We start from the raw sequence: 22,056 nt of genomic DNA on the forward strand, positions 1-22,056 counted from the left end.
AAATAATAATAATAAAAAAATAAATAAAAATAAAAACTAGGTAATGGGTTTAAAAAAAATTTTTTTTAAAGTATGTTTTATTTATTTTTTACAGAGAGGAAGGGAGAGGGATAGAGAGTTAGAAACATCGATCAGAGAAAGACATCGATCAGCTGCCACCTGCACACCCCCTATTGGGGATGTGCCCGCAACCGAGGTACATGCACCTGACCGGAATCGAACCCGGAACCTTTCAGTCAGGATGCTCTATCCACTGAGCCAAACCGGTCAGGGCCAGGTAATGGTTTTTGGAGGAAACGTGCACAGGTAATATGGAGGAGACAAAGACTTTGTTCCTGGGGCTGATCATCTTTTGGATCCACACAGACAAATGGGCACACGCATGATGTCATCTTGTCCTTGGTTTTGCTCCCCTCGGTAGCAAGGCCCAGCTTGTGAGAGCAAGCAGTGACTGTTGTCAGCCTGTCCCCTCCTGGGCTGCCTCCCTTCTGCAGGGTCTTGGCATTTTATGTCGCTTTTGCCTAGTGTCTCTGAGCTCACCTGTGTGGCTTCTTCTCGGTCCCATCCTCCCAGCGGCTGGCCCGGTGTGGATGGGAGATTTTCTGCACATGATTGGTTCTCTGAACCTTTCTCTTCTTCCTCCTTGGGAGTCGGCATCCCTGGATGCCTCACGGAACACTGGTTCCTCAGCCCTCACCACAGGCTCTGGCCGGATCACGTCAACATCGTAGACGTGTGTTTTCGTTTTCATTTGCCTCAAGGTCGTTTTTTATTTTCTCTGTCATTTCCTCTTTGATCCCTAGGTTGTTTAGTAGCACGTGGTTTAACCTCTGCACGTTTCGTCCCGTGTTCGTCCTGCATTGGATTTCTAGTTTCATGTGATCATGGTCAGAACATAGGCTTGACATAATGTCAGCCTTTTTAAATGGATCGAGGCTTGTCTTGTGGCCCAGGGTGTGATCTATCCGGGAAAATGTTCCATATGCATTTGAGGAAAACGGGTCTCTCCTGTTTTTTGGATGGAATGTTCCAAAATATCTATGAAGTCAAACTAGTCTAATGTGGCACTTACGGCCATTATTTTCTCTCAATAGTTAGCATGATGATTAGGAAAATGAACCTGCTGAAACTGGTTTGGCTCAGTGGAAAGAGCATCGGCCTGTGGACTGGAGGCTTCCGGGTTTGATTTCGGTCAAAGGCACGTACCTAAGTTTTGGGCACATCCCCAGTAGGAGGTGTGCAGGAGGCAGCTGATCGATGTTTCTCTCTCATTGATGTTTCTAACTCTCTATCCCTCTCCCATACTTTCTGTAAAAAAAAAATCAATAAAATATATTAAAAAAGAAAAGAAAAATGAACCTAAGAATAACCACTTTGTGGCCACATTGTGGGGTCAGAGATAATGTGTATCAGGTGTCCAACACTTAGTAGGCAGTCAGTGAGCAGTAGTACTGAGATCAGTCTGGAAACACTCCCCACGTCCCTTTAGTGCAGATGTTTATAAGCTCAGCACATTTCCACTCTTCCTCAGTCTCTACCAAACAGTCAGCGTCGCCTCCAACACATTCACTGCTTTGTGAAGAAAAGTTATATTCAAGTTAGGGTTATTTTCTCCTTTCCGCATGTGGTTCCCCATAGTTCTCCATGTGTGGCTGGGTTCTTGGATTCCACCCGGTTATTATGCAACATCCTGATGTTCCAAAGATGCTGTGCTGATGAGAGAGAGGAGAGGGAGAGGAAGAGGGAGAGGGAGAGGGAAAGAGAGAGGGAGAGAGAGAGGGAGAGAGAGAGAAAAAGAGAGAGAGAGAGAGAGAGGGAGAGAGAGAGAGAGAGAGAGAGAGAGAGAGAGAGAGAGAGAGAGAGAGAGAGAGAAACATGAAAACAGACATAACACAGAGTCAAACCTGCGGTGGTGGTGGGAGATGAACTCCACCACGTGCTCCCCAGCTGCCCACAGGCTGCGACTCAGGTGACAGGCACAGCGGCTGGGGATAACCTGTTCTCCTACCGAGTGCTCCATCATGGTTGGGCCAGAGCCCGGGTTTATGAGCCTCTGGCGAGTGGAGGGCTCATGGGGAATCTGAGCTTTGCCGAGAGCATCAGGGGGTACTTTTAGGAATTGTCCATGCCACCACCTGTTAGAAAGTTTATGCTTTTGAATCCTTTCTCCTGGGAAAAGCTCCCTCTGCTGCTGACTGCTTCCCAGCTGCCTTGCCACAACCTCTGATCATGCTCCTGGATTGAACCCTGCTTCCTGACATCCTTGGCTCTCGATCCTTGTCAGAAGCTTCTTTTATCTACCTTTCTGGATGGAGAGGAGATCCCACATGGTGAGCAAATTTCCCCATGGATGGCAGAAGTGTGAAAGCGCATGACTCGGAGAGCTTGCCAGTGGAAGTTGTCTAAGCGTTCTCTCCCTCGGGGGCCGTGACCATGGCCTTGTGCTAGTTAAGTGGATTGCACTTCTGGGTATGCCTTGGAATGCTGAGGAAGGGTGCTGGTATTTGTCTTGCATGCATTTCTGTTTTCTTTCTCCTTCTCCTTCTCCTTCTCCTTCTCCTTCTCCTTCTCCTTCTCCTTCTCCTTCTCCTTCTCCTTCTCCTTCTCCTTCTCCTTCTCCTTCTCCTTCTCCTTCTCCTTCTCCTTCTCCTTCTCCTTCTCCTTCTCCTTCTCCTTCTCCTTCTCCTCCTCCTTCTCCTTCTCCTTCTCCTTCTCCTTCTCCTTCTCCTTCTTCTTTTGACATGCATTGGATCTGGAGGAGAAATAGGGGAGAGGTAAGTTATTTGTTTTAAAATGGGGAAAAATATTCTAAATAATTTATAGAATGAAAAAAGGGCTCAAACTGGGAAGTAGGACTCACTTTCCACAAAATTCTGACATAGCCTCTAGAAATGCTGGCTTTCTCAGCGCCTGACTCCCCAGCCTCCGCTCTAGCAGCTGGCGATTTTGCGGTGACCCTCCCTGTAATTAATCCATTGTCGTCCACATGGAGGCGGTCCATATTTACTGTGTCAGAATTGGACAGAAGCATGCGTGCAAAGGAATCAAGCATGTACAGAAGATCCAATTTTTTTTTTTTTTTTTACTATATCCAGATAAGCAGAATACTGTATGTAAGACACATTCAGTTGCCTTTGTATAGACAATAAATGTGTCACTTCTTTAAAGGGAAGCATGCTTTGGTTATTAGAATAAACACAACAGCATTATAAGGTCAAGAATAGAATAATATGTTCAGGGAAGAAGAACAAAGTTTAGAAATTCAAGGGGATGGGAATAACAGAATTGTTAGAGTAAAAATAAGCAGAAAGTAGGTCTTATTCCGGAAGTGTTATTTACACGGGATGGCTTTGGTGACTGAGAGAGAAAGACAGGCGTGTGGAATAGAGGAGCATGAGCACACTCATCTGACAAGGCAACGGGATGGGATGGTCTCCGGTGAGAGCCAGATTTCAGTGAAGAGGGGTGCTTGGTGAGGAGGCCCGGGATAGAAGGGTGTTTGCTAATGTGGATAGGGCTCCCAGAGCAGACAGCTACACCATGGAACGCATTTTCCTTCATTATTTGCCACATGCCATATGCCAATATATATTGCAATGTATGTGTGACTGTGTATGTTGCCAATCTGGGTATGTAAAAATGCACACACACACACACATACACACACACACACACACACACACACACACACGCACACACACACCAGATTCTTACTACTTGTCAGTTTATTAATACATAGTTTCCACAACCTCAAAACATTTGCAAAGGCCAGAAAATCTCTTTTACCAAGATACATTTGTGATAATAAAATAGTTAAGTTAAAGTGAACACACTGAAAAAGAAAAAATATAACCAAATATGGTACAAGATACTCTCTGGATAAATTATGTATACACACACACACACACACACACACACATATAATTATGTATAAATTATATTTATGCTATAACTAAAGGTCTGATGCATAAAGATTCATGCAGGAATGGGCCTTCTTCCCCTGGTTGCCAGCACCATCTTCCTTCGTTCTGGCTGGAGCTACCTTTTCACTCTCGCCAGGAGCCAACTTTCTGCCTTCCCACACTGCCCAGAAGCCTAGAGCAACTAGGACAGGGTGGAACACCTGTGTCATCTCTCTCTGCCCCCTGGCCGCTCGGTGCCTGCATATGCAAATTAATCTTCCATCTGTGTTGGGTTAATTTGCATATCCTGTCCTGATTGGCTGGTGGGCGTCATGAAGGTATGGCCAATTTGCATCTTACTTTTTTTTATTAGTGTAGATTTATGTCTATAAGTTTTTATATGTGTGTGATAATTCTGAACCAAATTTTAAGAAGGCAGTCAGAAAGTAGACGGAGCTGCATAGCATCTATCTAAGATTTTCTAGGTCAGACGATCACATGGTTTCTATTTTTTCTCATCCTTGGCCTCCAGGGTCCAGCAGTGCTGATATCAGGGCCTCTCTGGGACTCCTGCTGCTGGAGGGAGTCAGGAGGGAGGAAGGGTGCAGATGGCTGCCAGGATGTTAAAGGGATAGCCCACTGGGTGGTTTTTTTAGTGTCTTTTTCTTCTGCTTCGTATATTGTTCCCCCTCGTTAGAAACGACACTGCTGACATTGTTCTTTCTCAGCTGTTTACATGCCATGCAACGTGCTGAAGTTGTCTGGGAGTGTCCATGATGAGGGTGATCATCCTCCCGGACATGGGGCCTCCTGCACCCGCACTCACGCCAAGGCAGCCACGGGACAAGCCGCACCGGCTCTGCACTCACACCGCCCGGCAGCGGCCGGCTGTTCGCTCCCTGCATGCGAGTGTGCGAGCGAGGGGCTTGGAAGAGGGTCTGGAGACGGGGTCTCCTTGCCGCCGTGATGTTGTCGCCTAATCTCCTGGCAGTCCACGAAAGCTTCTTAGATGAAGAGTAATGGGGCTCTCTTACTGAGCAGGAGGAGAACAGCCACTTCACTCTCTAGCGAGGCGGGAACAGAAACAAGTCAAAGAGACATGGGAGGGCACACCTCTGTGTGTGCAGCACTAACTTCTACTTCCCGTGGGATGTCCTCCAGATGTCATTCCCAACAGGGAATAAGGCTGCTGCTCGGCACAGAGGCAGGCCATTAAGTGTAGTGAGTGGTTATTGAGTCTGTTGGGTGCTGTCTCGTCTGAGTCGTATATGCCAAGGTAAAGACTAGCTCCCGCTTCAAGGAACTAGCTACACTAATAAAAGTGAAATATGCAAATTGACCATATCTCCATGATGCCCACCAGCCAATCAGGAGTGAGCATTCAAATTAACCCAACAAAGATGCCAGATTAATTTGCATACACAGGCACGGGAGCAAAAACTGAAGGCTCTGGCCAGAGCGAAGGCTGAAGACTGAAGACTGAAGACTGAAGAAGAGGCTTGGCTTCTCTACTGCAGCTGGAGCGGAGAAGCCAAGTCTCGGTGCAGCTGGAGCGGAGAAGCCTAGCAGAGTGAAGGCCTGGGTCCCTGGTGCCAGAGGAAAACTGGTGCTGGCAGCCAGAGGAAGGAAGGAAGGCCTATTGCATGAATCTTCTAATCCCATATAATGAAGATGTAATATACAAATATCCCATATAATGAAGATGTAATATACAAATGGTCATTACCACTGCGTAACGACCGGATCATGAATTAGCAGGAGGGTGGGGCAGTGAGCTACATGTAGGTGGCAGAGAGCTATAGGAGAGGCAGGGCAGCAAGCTATTGTGGAGGGGCAGGGGGGCAGAGGGAGCTACAGGAGGTCAGAGCAGCAGGTGGAGAGCTACAGAAGGGTGGCAGCAAGCTACTGGCTACAAGTGGGGAGCTATAGGAGTGCGCAGGGAGGTGGGGAGGAGAGTGGGGGAGCTACAGGAGAGCAGGGCAGTGGGCAGAGAGCTACTGGAGGGCGGAAGCGAGCTACTGGCGAGCTATTGACGCACAGATTCGTGCACACGGCTACTCGTCCAAAATAAGCGACAAGTAGTACTTATTTTCTACTGTTACAGAAAATATGTCCTCTAAGAATGAAGAGGCAGCTTTGCTAGCTGAAAGACAGGGATTGGATGCCAGACCTGGAAGGAAAATCGGAAGGTACACAGGTTCAGAGAAGGAAGGATCATGGAACAGGCACAGATTTAACCATCGCCCAGCCCCTGTTAGATGTTGTTCCTGTTAGAAACCAATGCTGAGTCCTGAGTGTCTTTCCCCAAAATAGAAGGTCAGGGGCCGGAGCCGGGAACACAGCAGAGGCTTAGGGAAGCGTTGCTGTATAATACATTTTCTCTCGTGTGAAGTCAACTCACATGGTTGGGACAAATATGAAATGAGAAAGGAAGAGGGGAGATAATGAGCTAGATGAGAGGGGGGGAAGAGGATAAGGAGAGGGGGCTAATTACGGTGGATAGGAGAAGACCATTCTTGTGATTTTGTGTTGTTTTTAGAAGGCTTGAGTAAATGTTACACCGCGGTTGAACAGGTGTAATTTCACCTGCTTGAGCTGGAAAGGTTCCTGGAAAAGGAGTGCCTGTCCTGGAAAGAAGGAAAGAAAAGAGAAAAATGAGGAAATTGCTTTACTGTGAAAGGCCTCCCCTTCGGTTATGTGGCTTTCTAAAAACGGCTTGGATATTGCTGTGGGTTGGCATTTTTAAAAGTTAATTGAGCACGGTGTTGTTTTGTTGTAGTCAAGAATACCTTTCCCTAGTTAAAAAGCTAGCGAGCAGGCTGCACGGTCTAAACTTTGGACTCTGAAGCCACTATTGTTCCGCTAAGGAAGCTTACATTTCCTGTCTCTGTGAAGGGAGGAGCAGGTACATGAAATCACCTGTGGCCGAGGGGAAAGCATTCTCCCAGCGCCCTCATGGCCATGGTTTGCTTTTCCCTCAACTGTCCTGCACCTGGCACGTACCCTTTCTGCTGCCTCTCACACCTTTCTGCTTCTCTCCACGCCCTTTGCCGTGATGGATCCTGAAGTCCCCCTGCCCTTCACCGGGACGTTGCATATTCGTTCCAAACACCATCATTTGAGCATAGACGCAGGAGCTGGGATGACAGCTCTGCAGGAGACACGCCCCGCTTCCAGGTTTCCCCCAGTGTGGTTGCGGAGCAGGACAAGCTGACAATGTAAGTGGTACTTTAGAGCACAGAAGTGCAGACACTTGCAGCAGACAGGGATGAAATGGCGTGTAGGCCTGCCTGGGCATGACACATTTAGGGAAGTGGAAGGAGAATAACATATCCCCAGGAGAGGTGGGGGGGGGGGGTCATGGCCAGGCAGTAGAGAGCAAGTAGACAAGATCAGGCGGTGAGGGGTCTGTGTTTCATTCATTTGTCAGGCAGTCATTCACCTGTTCATGGTTTTGAGTGTTTTTCACGCACAAAATGAGAGGCTGCACACTGTGTGTGTAAGGAAGCTAAAATAATTTTATACGTTTGTTGATGAAAGAGGTCACAGGTGAGGTGGAGCTGGAGCTGGGTGCAGAGAGGAGAGAGGGTTGCTACCCGAATAATGTCTTCACCAGGGTTGTCCTATGTCCCTGCTCTTCCCAGGCCCCGGCTGCAGAACCCAGTTTCTGGATCTATATGTCTTGTTGAATTCACTTTTCCCTTCACTAAAAATGTAAGGATGGTAGGGCATTTAGCAGACAGGATGTGAGTCAGGGACTAATAAGCAAGCTAGTTTGGTTGAGCAATTTTCTTAAACGGCATATGAAAGGAGAATCCCGAATAGAGACAGGGTTTGACTTGACTTTCTATTAAGAACTCAAAAATGCTAGGCAGCGTGCACTCAGCAGAGCGTCGGTGCATCAGGAGCCAGAATCTAGTTGAGTTTCTGCAAAGTCACTCCAACCAAGAGATGAAAAATGAGGGTGTTCAATTCCTGCTTCATCAACTTTTTTTTTTTTGGGAAAAAAATAGTGAATAATGGGTGCAATAGAAGGGACTAACTGAACACTAGAATGCGAAGGAAGTAGGAACCAAAAAAGGGAACGGTGTGCTCAAACACAATCCGATCCATGGCTAAACATATACTACCATGTTTAGCAATAAAGGTACTTTTGGGCAAGGAAAAAGAATTAAAAAAGAAAAAGCAACTTAATACAAAAAAGGGGGAAGTGTGAAATATTAAACACTTGGCCTGTGCAATATTGAAAACACAGAGCAAAATTAAAATAATATATACATTTTGACAGTTTCTACTTTCTAAAAAGCCATGTTGCCACAGCCCGGCTCTCACACTTCCTGTGGTTGTTGCTCAAAGAATTTAGGCGATGCAACTTACCCTCCTCTCTCCACCCGCCATGCCAGCCACGCTGCTGGACACGTTCCTGTGACAGTTCAGGTGCTGCTCTGCTTCGGGGCGTTCTGGGGTCACAGAGAGTGCCTGCTCCTAAGAGAGGGAGGCCAGGGTTCTAGAGAGGAAGCCATGAAGTGGATTCGTGGAAAATGAACTCTAGAAAGAGATGTGATCCTTTTGTCTGAGATGTGACCCTCTTGTCTGGAACATACGTTCTGGTGTCAAAAATCTCCCTGACTCCTTTGCATCTTTTCTCTCAGAGGCTTCCTCTACCTCAGAGGTCCTGTACTTCCCAGCAGCAGTAGCAGCAGCAGCATTACCTGGGAACTTATTAGAAACGCACATTTTTCAAGCCCCATTCCAGACCTGCTAAACAGGAGACGGATTCTGAGTGAGGCCAGACATCTGTGTTTGGAGGACTAGATGTATGTTCTGTCTTTGGTCCAGGTTATCCTGATCACACACCCCCCCCCCCCCCCCCACGGTGGCCCAGGTCAGTGCGAGGCCTGTCACCCACATGCTCTTTCTTAATCCTCAAAACAACCTTCTAGAGTATTCCTTTGTTCCTTGCCATTTCCACAAAAGACACACCAAGGCTCAACCCGCTAACGGTGCTTGGCCAAGGTCTCGGGGATAAGAAGTGTAAGAGCTGGGATTTGAACCCAGGTCTAGTCAGTTCTAAAGTCCATGCGTTCTTCCCCACAAGTGGTTTTCTCAGAGCATCACAGCCTTTCCTATTCAGCTTTTCATACCTGTGACCAATAGCTTTTCTCTCTTTTAGATCTACTGTATCTTATCTCAGATCTGTCTGTGCTTGTCTACTCTTGATTGCCTCCTGCTTACAGGAGAGAGAAGGAGGCATGTTTCTAAGAGTGACTCTTCTAATCCATGCTCTTCCCCCTCCTCCTCCTCCTCCTCCTCCTCCTCCTCCTCCTCCTCCTCCTCTTCTTCTTCTTCCTCCTCCTCCTCTTCCTCCTCATGTTTTTTTTATCTTTTTCTCTCCTTAATTTCCTCTTCTGATCCTGTTTATTTCTCCCCAGAATTGTTAGGGCGTCTCTTTTCTTCTTTCCCTTTTAACCAGCAGACTCCCTTGTCTTCCCTTCTTGTTTCATGTTTTCTCACTGAGTATTTCACTCCCCCACCCCCACCCCCCCCGCCCCGATTTCCCTTTGGATGGAATTCAAATCTGAATCTCCATTCTTGGCTTCCTTCCCATGCTCTGAACCCGTGGACCAAGCTTCTTGTTGGATATCTTATTCAGCCTCAGCTCAGTGTGCCTGAAACAGCGGACTTCTCTCCAAATCTGCTTCCTACCCCGTTAGTGGTATCATCCTCCGTCTAATCTGCCGGGAGAGAAAACCTCGCACTCTCCCCTCTCTTTCACTCTCTGAATCCAATCGGTCCCTACGACTTAAAAATTCTTCCTTAAACTGGTGCTCAGGGCTATCCCCACCTTGATGACCAACTCTTCGAGGATGGACAGGATCTTATTCCTATGCCTCGCTCATTGCTTTGCGTGTTATACATGCTCAGAAATACTAAGTGAATACGTGAAGAAACTATGAGGAATAAAAAAATAATAACCATTATTCTCTTAGGATGAGGAGAGAAATAGAAAATACCCTAAAGGTAAATTAAAATAATTTATCGACAGCCAGGGTGACCGTTAAAATGCTTGCTGAATTATTGGCCCCAGAAGAGCCAGAGGATAGAGACCTGAAAAACTTATCAAATAATGAATCAAAGGCTGGTCCCTGTAGCCCCCTGTTAAGAGGCAGAGATATTTCAACATCTCAAGAATCAAGCACTATGATCTTTTATGAGACCAGCAAATCATTGTAAGGTCTCATAAATTTCCCTCTCCTCATTGTTCCTGAGGCTTAATTTAGGATGAGCCACTCCATAAATCTAGGCAAAGATAACTAATGATTATAATAACAATATCATAAATTATATAGTGCTTTTTCTCCAAAGGAAAACGGTGTGTAATTTATTCTCACCATGTTCCTCATTGGTTGCTAGGACCAGGGATCGTTATCTCTATTTTCAGCTGCCCAGGCCTGGACGTGTGCCTGCCCAATCATCCTCTCTGCCCCACACCCCGTGGCTGCATCTCACGTTGACCCAGGCTTTCCTCCTAGTGGATTTCTACTTTCACCTCACCTCTGCCCCCTTCTACTGCCATAGCACACTGCCAACCTCTTATAAGTTAAAAAAGAAAAAGAAAAATTAACTTATTTTCTAACTGATTGCCCCAGAAATTTAGAGAACCTGACCAAAAGGGATTAGAAAAGGATTTAAAAAAAAGTATGCAAAATTAACTTGAGGCCAGTTTTCTGGTAAGAATTGCAATGCTGCCTAACTCCTCTCCCATACGAAATATTTAAAGTTACTGCAATTGCAGGTTTCCTTTTTGGTATATTCATTGCATTTTGGTATATTCGTAGACTAGCCTATTCTTTCTATTGGTTGTGAACTCCAATAAAACAGGAAATGGGCATGTTTTTAATATATCCCCCATCACTCTTTATCAGATCATACAAGGTTATGACTACTAAACACATAGTTGTTATTTACTAAGTGGCTTGTTTAAGTTACAGGTTTCCATAATGCTGTAATCATAGTGTTTGAGTTATCGGAACACGAATTCACAGGTTTTGATAGCAAGTTTATGTAAGCAGAACTCTAGAATATTTTCCCCAGTAAAAACTCTACAGATGAGTTAATCTACGGACAATTTCCTTGAGACTATAATGGCAAGAAAAGAATGCCCTGGATTAAAAAAAAAATATTTCTTCATGAATGCGTATTGTTTTGTGTTTAAGTGACTTCCTAAGTTGGTAAGGAAAAGAGTTCTGGCATTCCTGTCTTCCCCTTCATAGATGGAGTTGATCATACTTTTCACCCACCTATTCATTTATTCCACAAATATTGGTTGATTGCCTACTGTATGCTGGGAACTCTGCTGGATGCTGGGTACAGTATATCGTGATGAACAACTCAAACTGTCCTATTCTGAGGAATGTAGTGACTAAAACAAGATATAGACATAAACAAGGAGACACATAAAGGGACGCATATTTTCAGATTATGACGTGCTACAGTGAGGAATCCAAGGAGCCTCTTTGAGGAGACACTGTGGTGGGATTGGAAGCGAAGTGTTGCAGTCTGGGGGGCATACAGATGAGGGAGCACCTGGGAATGACCAGAATGCAGCTGAGAACCCGAAAAGGAGAGGGTGTGGCCTGATGGCAGTGAGCTGGGAGAGTGTTACAAAATGATGGAGGGAAGGAGGCAGGGAGGGCCCTACCGGGTGGTGCATCGTGTTCTTGTCCACGTGAAGGATTTGAGATGCTATTTTAGGTTCAAAGAGAAATGATTGAAAGGCTTTGAGCAGAGGATTAAAGGGGAGCATAGGCTGGAGAGGTGAGTAAGTTCCAATGAGAAGTTCTTGAGTTGGTCCAAGTGAGCTCATGTCACCATGATCAACATAGAGGTGAACAGATCTAAAATATAGTTTAGAGTCAAATCAGTAGGATGGATAGGACATGGTCAATCCCCAAGAACTGACACAGTGTCTCTGATCCCTGGGAAAGTCAGCTTCCCTGAGGAAGCAGGGCTGGGTGGAAAGTCAGTGGTGTGACTGGAAGTTTGGTAACCTGGAGTTGGATGGTTTTTATTCTACCTGCAGCTAGTCTGCAAGTCTATTCCTATAGAGCTTCGGAGCTGTGCTTCTCCAACTCGAATGCGCCTCTTACTGACCTGGGGGACGGTGTGAACAGGCAGGCTCTGATCCAGCAGGTTCTGATCCAGCGGGTTCCAGGTGGGGCCGGGAGGGGCACCTCTGGCGAGTGCTGCTGCTCTGTGGTCCGCGCCTCGAAAAGAAGAAGGGCATTGGGGTTTGAGGAACACGTCCCTCTAGTCCTCTCGTTGCAACTTGGCTCTTCATCAGAAGCCCGAGCTAATTGGTTTAGATAGTATCGTCTCCGTTTACAAATGACGAAATCGAAGCTCGGAGGGACACGATGACTTGGCAGAGGCCCTGCGGCCAAATGACAGCGCTGCGCCTCGAGTTTAGTTTACTGGCTTCTAGACAACAGCTGCCCTGTTGGCTTTTAAGCTCTAATACCTAAAAGCATGCTAATTACTGTTTTTGGCTGGTGCATGCATGGACACACACACACACACACACACACACACACACACACACACACACGTACACGAGGCTGCAGGGCTGGGCAGGAGGGAGTGGGCAGTAATAAACCCACAGCTGCCCAGAGGCCCGCCTTGGCACTGGTCTCTGGAAAGGATCCAGCCCTCACAGCAGGCCCTGGCAGTGCCTCCCTGCGCGGTTCACCAGCGCCACGCGGGCCCAGTGCGCGGGCGGATCATTTTCTTCCCAGGCGCTCGGCCCGTGAGCTCAGCGGCGGCTCCTCTCCCCCCCGCCCCGACCCCCGGGTCATCTGGGCCCGGGCTTTTGCCCAAGTCAGAAAGCTATTGACTGTCACCGCGCTCCTCGCCCAAGGAGAACGCTGCTTGCTCTGAGAGATGAAACACATCCCTTCCTACCGAGCCGCAGCTTGCTGGGGCAAGCAGAAATCTTTGAAGCATTTCCAACCAAATCCTCGGAGAGGGAAACATATTTTTGAGCTGCAGGATTCCAGGTTAAGGGAGTGTGTCCCCCACTTGTTTACAAAGCAGCACAGCAGCTGTTCAGAACACCCCTCTGCCCCCCTCTGGACAGACAGGCATTTGGAAGGTAACCGGGCCTCCCAGACAGTCTGCTCCGTGTCCCCCCGGGGAGACCTCGCTACCCTGGGTCACCAGCAGCTGTGGCTCGGTGCAGGGATGGCGCTGGAGACCAGCCTGGCTTTTCTGATTGGGTTTGTGGTGCTCTTTATGTTAATGCCAAAGTGGTGATTGCACGCCTCCTACTTTGCAGACACTGTGCTGGCCACTGAGACTCAGAGGTGGGAAAAAGAGTCCACAGCTACCTTGAAGGAGCTTTGAAGTCTACACATGCGGCCTGATGACTGAGCCTGGGGATGTCATGTGCCCAGGGTTCAGGACGTTGGCCACCTCCCAGAAACCCCTTTCTCTTCAGGGCAGCGCCTGAGGAAGCCCACGGGCGTGGGAAAAACGGGTTGAGTTGAGAGAACTTTCTTTGATTAGTTGCTGAAGCTTCTCTTTCTTTATTTTATTCTCGTGCAAAAGGAACGTTTCTGTGTTCACTTAAAATAACATAATGGCGGGGTTCATGTGTCATGGCATAATTTCACCCATTAGGGGGAGGAGGAGCCTCATGTTACCCAGACTTTTCTATTGAACTTGCTTCAAATTAGAGCGCATTGCAGCCTCTAAAGGTTGGAAATCTCCTTCATCGGCATCATCATCGATGATCTGAACAGCTAGAGTACCCATTTAAACTGCCCATTGCACAAATACGGTTGCAGTGCCAGGCACTGGAAGGATTTTGGAAGCATAGAGTCTGCTCATTTCTCCAGGAAGAGACTCAGCTGCTTGAGAGCAGTGCTGTTTAATTTACATGATTGCAAAAATAAATAAATAAATAAATGAATACACAAACAAACAAAAAAATCTTTTAATGGGATTCTGTTCCTCATTTCCAAAAAATGCTGCATCGAGGTTGTGGTAAGACATCAAGGAATCGAAGGGCTTACAAATCCAGGCTTCCATGTCTCCGGATCTGTTCTGACTTTTTCCATCATAGGTGACGGCAATATGCAACAGCAGTAAGTCTATGGGAACAAACACACAGAATTCTCCATTCACCTTAGTTCCTTTCACTTCCATAGACATTTACTGAGTCCCATGTCCCATGCAATACCATGAGCGATAGTGTACATTTACACGAATTATTTTATGTCCTTCTCAAACCGTTGCTCCCTAGGGGTAGGTACTCTATTTATTGCCATTTTGCAGGTGAGGTTTTAGGAGTCAAAAAGTTAAAATGACCAGCCCCAGAGGAGGCTGCAAGAAGATGATAGAGCTGAATTGGGGCATGGGACAGCCTGGGCGAGGGGCCTCTGGTGGTTTGCAGCATGGCCATGTCCCCAGCAACCCAAGCAGAGGCCCTGGTATCTGGGATTTATTTATCTTCTACAGTTGAAACTTTATAGCCCTGAGTGGAGGCCTGGGCCGGCCAGGGTGTGCGGAAAACTTGGCTTCCTCCATAACGGGAAACCCAAGCCTCCTGCTCACTCCGTGGCCGCAGCCATCTTGGTTGGGTTAATTTACATACTTGCTCCTGATTGGCTGATGGGCGTGGCTTGTGGATGTAGCAGAGTGGTTAATTTGCATATTACTCTTTTATTAGATAGGAGACATATATGCAAAGCATCCTCTTGGGAGTTTGATTGCTCACTATGATGTGCACTGATCACCAGGAGGCAGTGTGAAATGAAGGAAGGCCCTGGTGAGCAGCTAGAAGTCCCTGATCAGCCCTGATCACCAGCTAGGCCTAGGGACCCTACCTGTGCCTGAATATTTGGTACCTACTTGATCCCACTGTGACCTGCCATTTCTCTATACCTTTGAAATTCAGATAAACTGGGTTGGAGTCACCAGCTTTGTGTTCTAGTTAACATCTCTTCTGATTCCAAGCTTTTTCTTCCTGCCTTCACACAGGTTCTGTTTCTGAGGTGACTTGAATTTACTCCTTGCAAGTTTCTTTCTTTCTTTCTTTCTTGCTTTCTTACTTTTCTTTCTTTTTTTTTTTTAAATAGTTAATATTATTTTCTTTTTTTAAAAAAATTGTTGACCTGCAGGTGTCCATAAGACATGTGATCTCACAAGATCATGTTTTTCAGTACTTTCCCTGAAGGGGGCCACATTGGCAGTTAGCAATGTTTTGCTAGTATCCTGCTGGCAGGCGGCCCTCAAGCTCACTGTCTCCTTCCACGGCTCCCTAGCCTCAGGCACCACAATTGCACACACACTTTCTGCGTCTTCTACAAGGCCAAGTTTGAGTCCTGATGGGATTTCCTCTTCTTGCAGCTTCCCCAGGAAGCAGTGTCCATTCTCTTTCTCTGTCTCTCTTTCTTTGGAAATGTGGTGAACAAAATCCTCTCCATTTCTACACTCAGAGGTACTCAACAATTTTATAGACATTGTCATTGAATCCTTAGCCATCACTCTATGAATTAGATGATTTGTTATCATTTTATGATGGAAAAAAAAAGCCTGGGAAACACTGTCATTTGTCCAAGTCCAGTTGCCACTGAAGGACCTGTGAGGAAATCTGCTTAGAGAGAAGGAAGGGCTTCTGAGTGGAGGGCTGCTGACATTTTGGGTGAGAAGATTTGCTGCAGGGAACTGTCCTGGGTATCGCTGAGTATCTCGCATCCCTGGTCCTCCTCATGAAATGCTGTTCGTATGTGCTCTGGTCATTGTTGCAAACAATGAAATACCCCCATGCATACCAGAAGGTCACCATTAGGGAGGGGCGTCCATGGAGATGAGCAAGCGATGTCAGTGAACTGATGAATCCTCTTTTTTTTTTTTTTTTTCCCTAATCAATTAGTTTGAAGGCTGGTGTGAATAGAGCAGCCCCTTCTAATGCTAAGATGGCATTCTGAAGCAAATTGGTCAGGGAAGAAGAGAAGGCAGTAGGAAAATAGCAACACTCCCACCCCGCCATGGAACACACAAATCCCATGGAAGGCCCAGCTTACAAAGACATTCTGGAATTAGGCTGTGAGTAGAAACCCAGACACCATGGAAAACAAGGCTAGAAAATAGTGCTTTGGAAGCAGCAGAAAGGGAAATAAGCAGTGTTTAGTGGTAGAGAAATCATGGGCAAGGGGAGAGGAGGTCTGGATCTGGTCTTATCTGGGCCACAGGTAACTGTGTAATCTTAGCACTGTCTCCTGACCTGCAGAACGAAAGGACTGGATCGGGGATGGCTGCTTTCTTAGCCACATTTCTTAGCTTGGAGGTGGAGAAAGAGAGAGAGAGAGAGAGAGAGAGAGAGAGAGAGAGAGAGAGAGAGAGAGAGAGAGAGAGGGAGGGAGGGAGAGAGAGAGAGAGAGAGAGAGAGAGAGAGAGAGAGAGAGAGAGAGAAATGCTGGTCATTTTGTTTACGAGAGTTCTTAATACTTTGGTTGTTGGGTACGGCTGAGCTTGCTAATGATTTCCACGTTTCTCAGCGGCTTCATCCTGAGTCATCCTTATCCCTCGGGAGGAAGAAAAGTCCGAGTCCATGATGTGATTCTGTACATAAACCATCACCCTCAGGGCCAGACTCGAGGACTGCGCCGGCCTATTGGTTCCTGCTGGCGAGCCAAAGGTTCTCGGGCAGGGAGTGCCTGCTCCCAAATGTTAGCAGTCAGATGTGCTCCGTGGAAACAGTCTGGCTAACTCGCAACAGATTCTCAGCCCTCTTGGCTGTCCTCCAGAAATCACGTCTGCTGGGATTTCTGCGGCAGACCTGATAGTTGCTGACTTGGAGAACTTGTAAGCTGTTTGTGAGTTCGTGGCGAATGGTCTTAATTTCAGACACAAACTCTCATGGACAGCAATAGACTAGAATTTTACAAAACATGCATTGAAGGTGTGGACAAAAAAATAAAATAAAATAAAATAAGGGGTTCTATTGAAGGTAATCTCTCAGGGTGATCTGATCAGAAATTCCTAACTGGGCAGGTCATGGTGGGAAGCCAACTCCCAGAGTTATTACTTTTTAGTAAGAGGTTTATCTTAGTCTTAAACAAATCTTATCCATTGGTTAGTAGTGAGCACGTTTATGCAGACTAAGATAATGACACATACATGAAAATTTAATGGCATGAAGAAGTTAAAATCACTCCTTCTGTTGTTCCATCAACGGACATATTACATATAGACTGGCTACTCTTGAGTTAGTGGGGAAAAAATCTAGTAAATAAAAACAAGGATAACAAGTCAGGAGTGTCTTAATGCTTGTTCTGGTTACCTACTGTCATGTGCTAACCATCCCTAAATGTAGTGGTTTAGGATAGTCTATTATTATTTTTTCAAGTTCTGTGGGTTGACCGGGGTCAGCTGGAAGATCAGCTCTTGAGTTTCTCCCATCTGGAGACTTGACCAGGATGACTCACCAATGTTGACGGTGGCCCTGGACGGGGTGTGCAGCTTGGATTGTTGACTGACTGAAGCACCTCCAGTTGTTGTGGCAGCCTCTCCATGTGTCTTGAGTTGCTCACAGCCATGGGAGCTGAGCTCCCAAAAGCCAGCATTTCAAGACACAACAGCTGCAAGTCCCTCCTGGTCTTTCCTCTTTAGGCTCAGGATGCCGCTTTAGCTGCTTCCTATTGGCCAAAGGCAAGCCCTTGGGAAGGTCGGCCTGAGTGCAAGGCGAGGGAAATCCAGACCTCCTCTCCCCTTGCCCGAAGATTTCCCTACCACTCCCCGCTGTTTCTCTCCTTTCCGCTGCTTTCCAAAGCACCGCTTCCTAGCCTTGTCTTCCATGTTGTCTTGGTTTCTACTCACAATCTAATTCCTGGAGTGAGAATCAAGGTTGCATCTATAAGGTACCCCTGGTCACGGGCCCAACCCCTCTGAGCCTCAAATTGAAAATAATAATATCTGCCATATAGTGTGTTTATTAAAAAATAACTGGAGCCGAAACCAGTTTGGCTCCGTGGTTAGAGCGTCGGCCTGCGGACTGAAAGGTCGCGGATTCAATTGCAGTCAAGGGCACGTACCTTGGTTGCGGGCACATCCCCAGTGCAAGAGGCAGCTGGTCGTTGACTCTCTCTTGACATTTCTAACTCTCTTATCTCTGTTAATTCCTCTCTGTGTAAAATCAATAAAATATATTAAAGAAAATAACTAGAGACTATGATATGTGACAGTGCTTATTAATCCTATCAATATGCTTACCAAGCTTATTAAGGTCACATTAGGTACTTAATAAATAACAGTATTAAAAGGTAATACCCTGTTTCCCCGAAAATAAGACAGTGTCTAGTAAGTTGAATTAATACATAAATGTGAATTTACTTAGGGGACTTACATCAATATTTTTGTTGTTGGGGGGAATTAATTTGCTAAGTAATTTTTTGCTTTTGATTTTTAAAAATTGATATTAGTCTCTTGTTCAAAGCAATAAGAGCTTAGTTGCAGGTCAGTGTGTGCCATAAATAGCTGTCTGGATAAAAAGATATGAAATTCAGAGAAATGCTTCACTTACATACTCAGTCATTGATTGTATAGTACTTGTAGTGATAAAAATGTTCACTCAGATACTTTCAAACTTGAGTAGAATTTCTTTTACACTGAGTATACTGAGTACTCTGGACAAGCAAGCTTCCACGATTCAAATTTATATACTTCAGTTGCTTGCATTATTAAAAAGAATATTTTATACTAAAAGCAGAAATTGAATATTTCTCTTTAATATTTAATAGCTGAAATGATTTAAGCCCAAATCTCATCTTTAAACCCCCAAAACACCTTGGCAAGAAATAAAAACTTTTTATTCTAAAGGACATTTCAAAAAGTTATGAGTTAATTAAAACAGCACCATTTATATTCTAAAGACAATTCCTTTAACATGTTTTCCTTCTCTGAAAAACAGTTGTTGAGAAATCATAGTTTAAAGGCGAGATATCTGTCATAGTTCCATTTTCCTAGTGCGCTATCAAGACAATGTTTCACCAAATCACTGAAATTCTACCATATCATTCAAATGTAATGATTAGCAGTGGAAGGGAATACATCCTATGAAGGGATTGTATTTTCTTTCCTTTCATGGCAAAGTTATTCTCTCCATCCCCCTTTGCTCCCCTACCACTGCCCTCATAATTTAGGGTTTCCAATGATCTCCAGAGTGAGTGTCAAATGTTCCTATGGTAATGTCACCTCTAATTCATAATGGGAATTCCAAAAATTGGTCAAGAATTCACATATCAGTTTTCTGCCTTCTGCCCAGGAAGGCCCAGAAGACAAATACCTCCATGAAATGAATTGTGAGGATTTTAAAGGAACCTCCTACCTCCTTCACGGAGGATCAGATCCTCCTAGTGAAAATGCCCAACCCCCAGAGACACAAACCCTATGGACTCTGGGTAATAACCATGAGCTTATCTGGCCTGTGTAACCAACCCTACCCTATAAGAATTGACTAAAACACATCTAAGCCAGGGAAAATGGAAGTCTATTAAAACTCACGATCTTTATTAAAAAGACTCCTGGGTCTTCCTGTACTTCATCAGAGCTCAGCTCTAGGATGTCCACTGATACTGCCTGGGACCCCAAGTCTGTCTTTCCAGCTGGTAACCGCTCCTTCTGTTGCCTGCTTCCACCTGAGCTCTGCCAGTGGTTCTTGCCCCCCCAGGCCTGGCCTTGCCTGTGGCCGTTATACCCACACCTGTGCCACATACCTGGCCATCTTTGCCTCACCCAGGTCCTACTGACCTGAGCTCCCTTCGCTGGAACAGCACCTGGCCATTTCCCCTCAGACCGGTGAGAACTGGCCAGGCGGGCTCCTCAGAGGGCCTGTTATGAGTTGCATCGTGTCCCACCCCAAATTCATATGCCCAAGTGCCTTGGAATGTGACCTTATTTGGAGATGGGGTCATCGTAGGGACCATCAAGTTATAGTGAGATCATCAGGGTGGACTCTTATTTTTTAACTATATTTTATTGATTTTTTACAGAGAGGAAGAGAGGAATAGAGAGTTAGAAACATCGATGAGAGAGAAACATCAATCAGCTGCCTCCTGCACACCTCCCACTGGGGATGTGCCTGCAACCAAGGTACATGCCCTTGACCGGAATTGAACCCGGGACCCCTCAGTCCGACGCTTTACCCACTGAGCCAAACCAGTTAGGGCATCAGGGTGGACTCTCATCCAATATGACCAATGTCCTTAAGAGAGGGGACATTTGGCGATAGACTCGTATCCAAGGAGAACGCCAGGTGTCCATGACGATGACCATCTGCAAGCTGAAGAGAGAGCGTTTAGAAGGACCAAACCCATGAACTCCTTGATTTCAGACCTTTAGCCTCCAGGCTGTGAGACAATGCATTTCTTGTGCTTTGTAAGGGCGGTCCCAGCCAATGGAACGGGCCTCTTCCAGGACTACTCTCAGCTCCTCTTCTTGGTGCTTCATCAGGACTCCAGGGCCCACAGCCCGTGTGGTGACAGTCCCTCTCTCTGTGCCCCAGAGCACGCTGCCTCCCACACCGGCAGGCTGACGTCCATGTCCACAGCGGGCAGCGTTCTGGAATGCTTGGCCTGCGCCTCGCGCACGTCTCTGCTTTCTTGAAACCCACATCTCGGAAAGGGGCTCTGGGATTGATGTCCACATCTCCAGCTATTTGTCCGACTGAGTATAGAGCAGTGGTCGGCAAACTGCGGCTCGCGAGCCTCATGCGGCTCTTGGGCCCCTTGAGTGTGGCTCTTCCACAGAATACCACGGCCTGGGCGAGTCTGTGTTGAAGAAGTGGCGTTAGAAGAAGTTTCAGTTTAAAAAATGTGGCTCTCCAAAGAAATGTCCATCGTTGTCCTGTGGATACTTGGCTCTGTTGACGGACGAGTTTGCCGATCACTGGCCTAGAGTATTCGCTTACTGTCTCCAGACCATCTTTCCCTCTCTCCACCCGCTTCCTCCTCACGGGAGGGAGTGAAAGCAAGTCAGCCACACGTGCCTCCTCTGGCGGGGACAGTTCCCGGGTCTGGCTCAGCCGCTTTATCACCAAGGGCGACAGCTGGACCAGTCGTGTCATCAGGCCACACATCAAATGTCGCCGACTCCTTGCAGTCAGATACAATATTGTTTTCTCTGCCCTCCCGATGAGCCAGTGGCCGGAGCCATAATTACTCCTGATGGCAGGTGGCAGGTCTACATTACATCTTGACATTAGCTTTCAGCTATTTTTTTTTTTTTTTTATAGCTGCCCATGTGCTCCATCAAATACCTGTCTGTCATCGCTATCAGACAGGTCCTAATGCCTCTGCATTACAGAAGAGGACCGCGGCTCCCTTCCAGCCCATTTATTACGGTCCCAGCGAAGCATTTTATCACACTCGCCTCCTGCTCAGCCTCCGCTCCTCCACCACCAAAATCTTCCAAGTTGGCAGCTTTAGTGTCTCTCGCCATTAATCTTCACTGGGCTGGCATCGCAGGGCAGGGGATGATTTATTGCAATTACCTGCTCTGGAGCAGAGGCAGGTGAGCTGCGCTCACTGTATCTCCTGGCCTCCCGCCCATTCCCCACAGCCAAGGAGTCAGACACGCCTGCTTTGCTTCTTTGTATCTTCTTGCGTCACCCCATCCGATGTTAGCTGATTAATAAAGAAGTAGAAACATAGTTGCGATCGCCTTTGGGTTTTGGACGGACAGGGTGAAGCCCGGCTGGCCGTTCAAGGCCGGAATGGACGCTGACACTGGACAGTCCATTGGGTTTCTTGATTGGTTCTGTGTTTTCAGAAACATCCGAAGGAAGTCCCAAACGGCACTCACCTGCCGCCTGCTGCCTCGTGTGTGCCAGCTGCTGGAACCCCACCTTCATGTAATTCATTTCATCTCCAATGTGGGGCCCCCGGGGGAGGCAGGGCCCAGCGCGGGTTCCACCAGCGATGGAGAGAGAAGCGGGGAGGGAGGAGGAAGAAGAAGGGGAAAGGAAGTTCCATGGTAAGCTCTTTTGTTGTTGTTTTCGCAGCAGAAACAAAGCTGTTCCTGAAACTAGCCCGTTGCTTTTCCACGACCGGCTGTGATGGCAGCTTCTTGTCTGCTCTCAGCGAGAAAGGCCCGA

Source organism: Pipistrellus hanaki (assembly GCF_964339955.1).
Source record: "Pipistrellus hanaki genome assembly, chromosome: 17".
In the NCBI taxonomy this organism is placed as follows: Eukaryota; Metazoa; Chordata; class Mammalia; order Chiroptera; family Vespertilionidae; genus Pipistrellus; species Pipistrellus hanaki.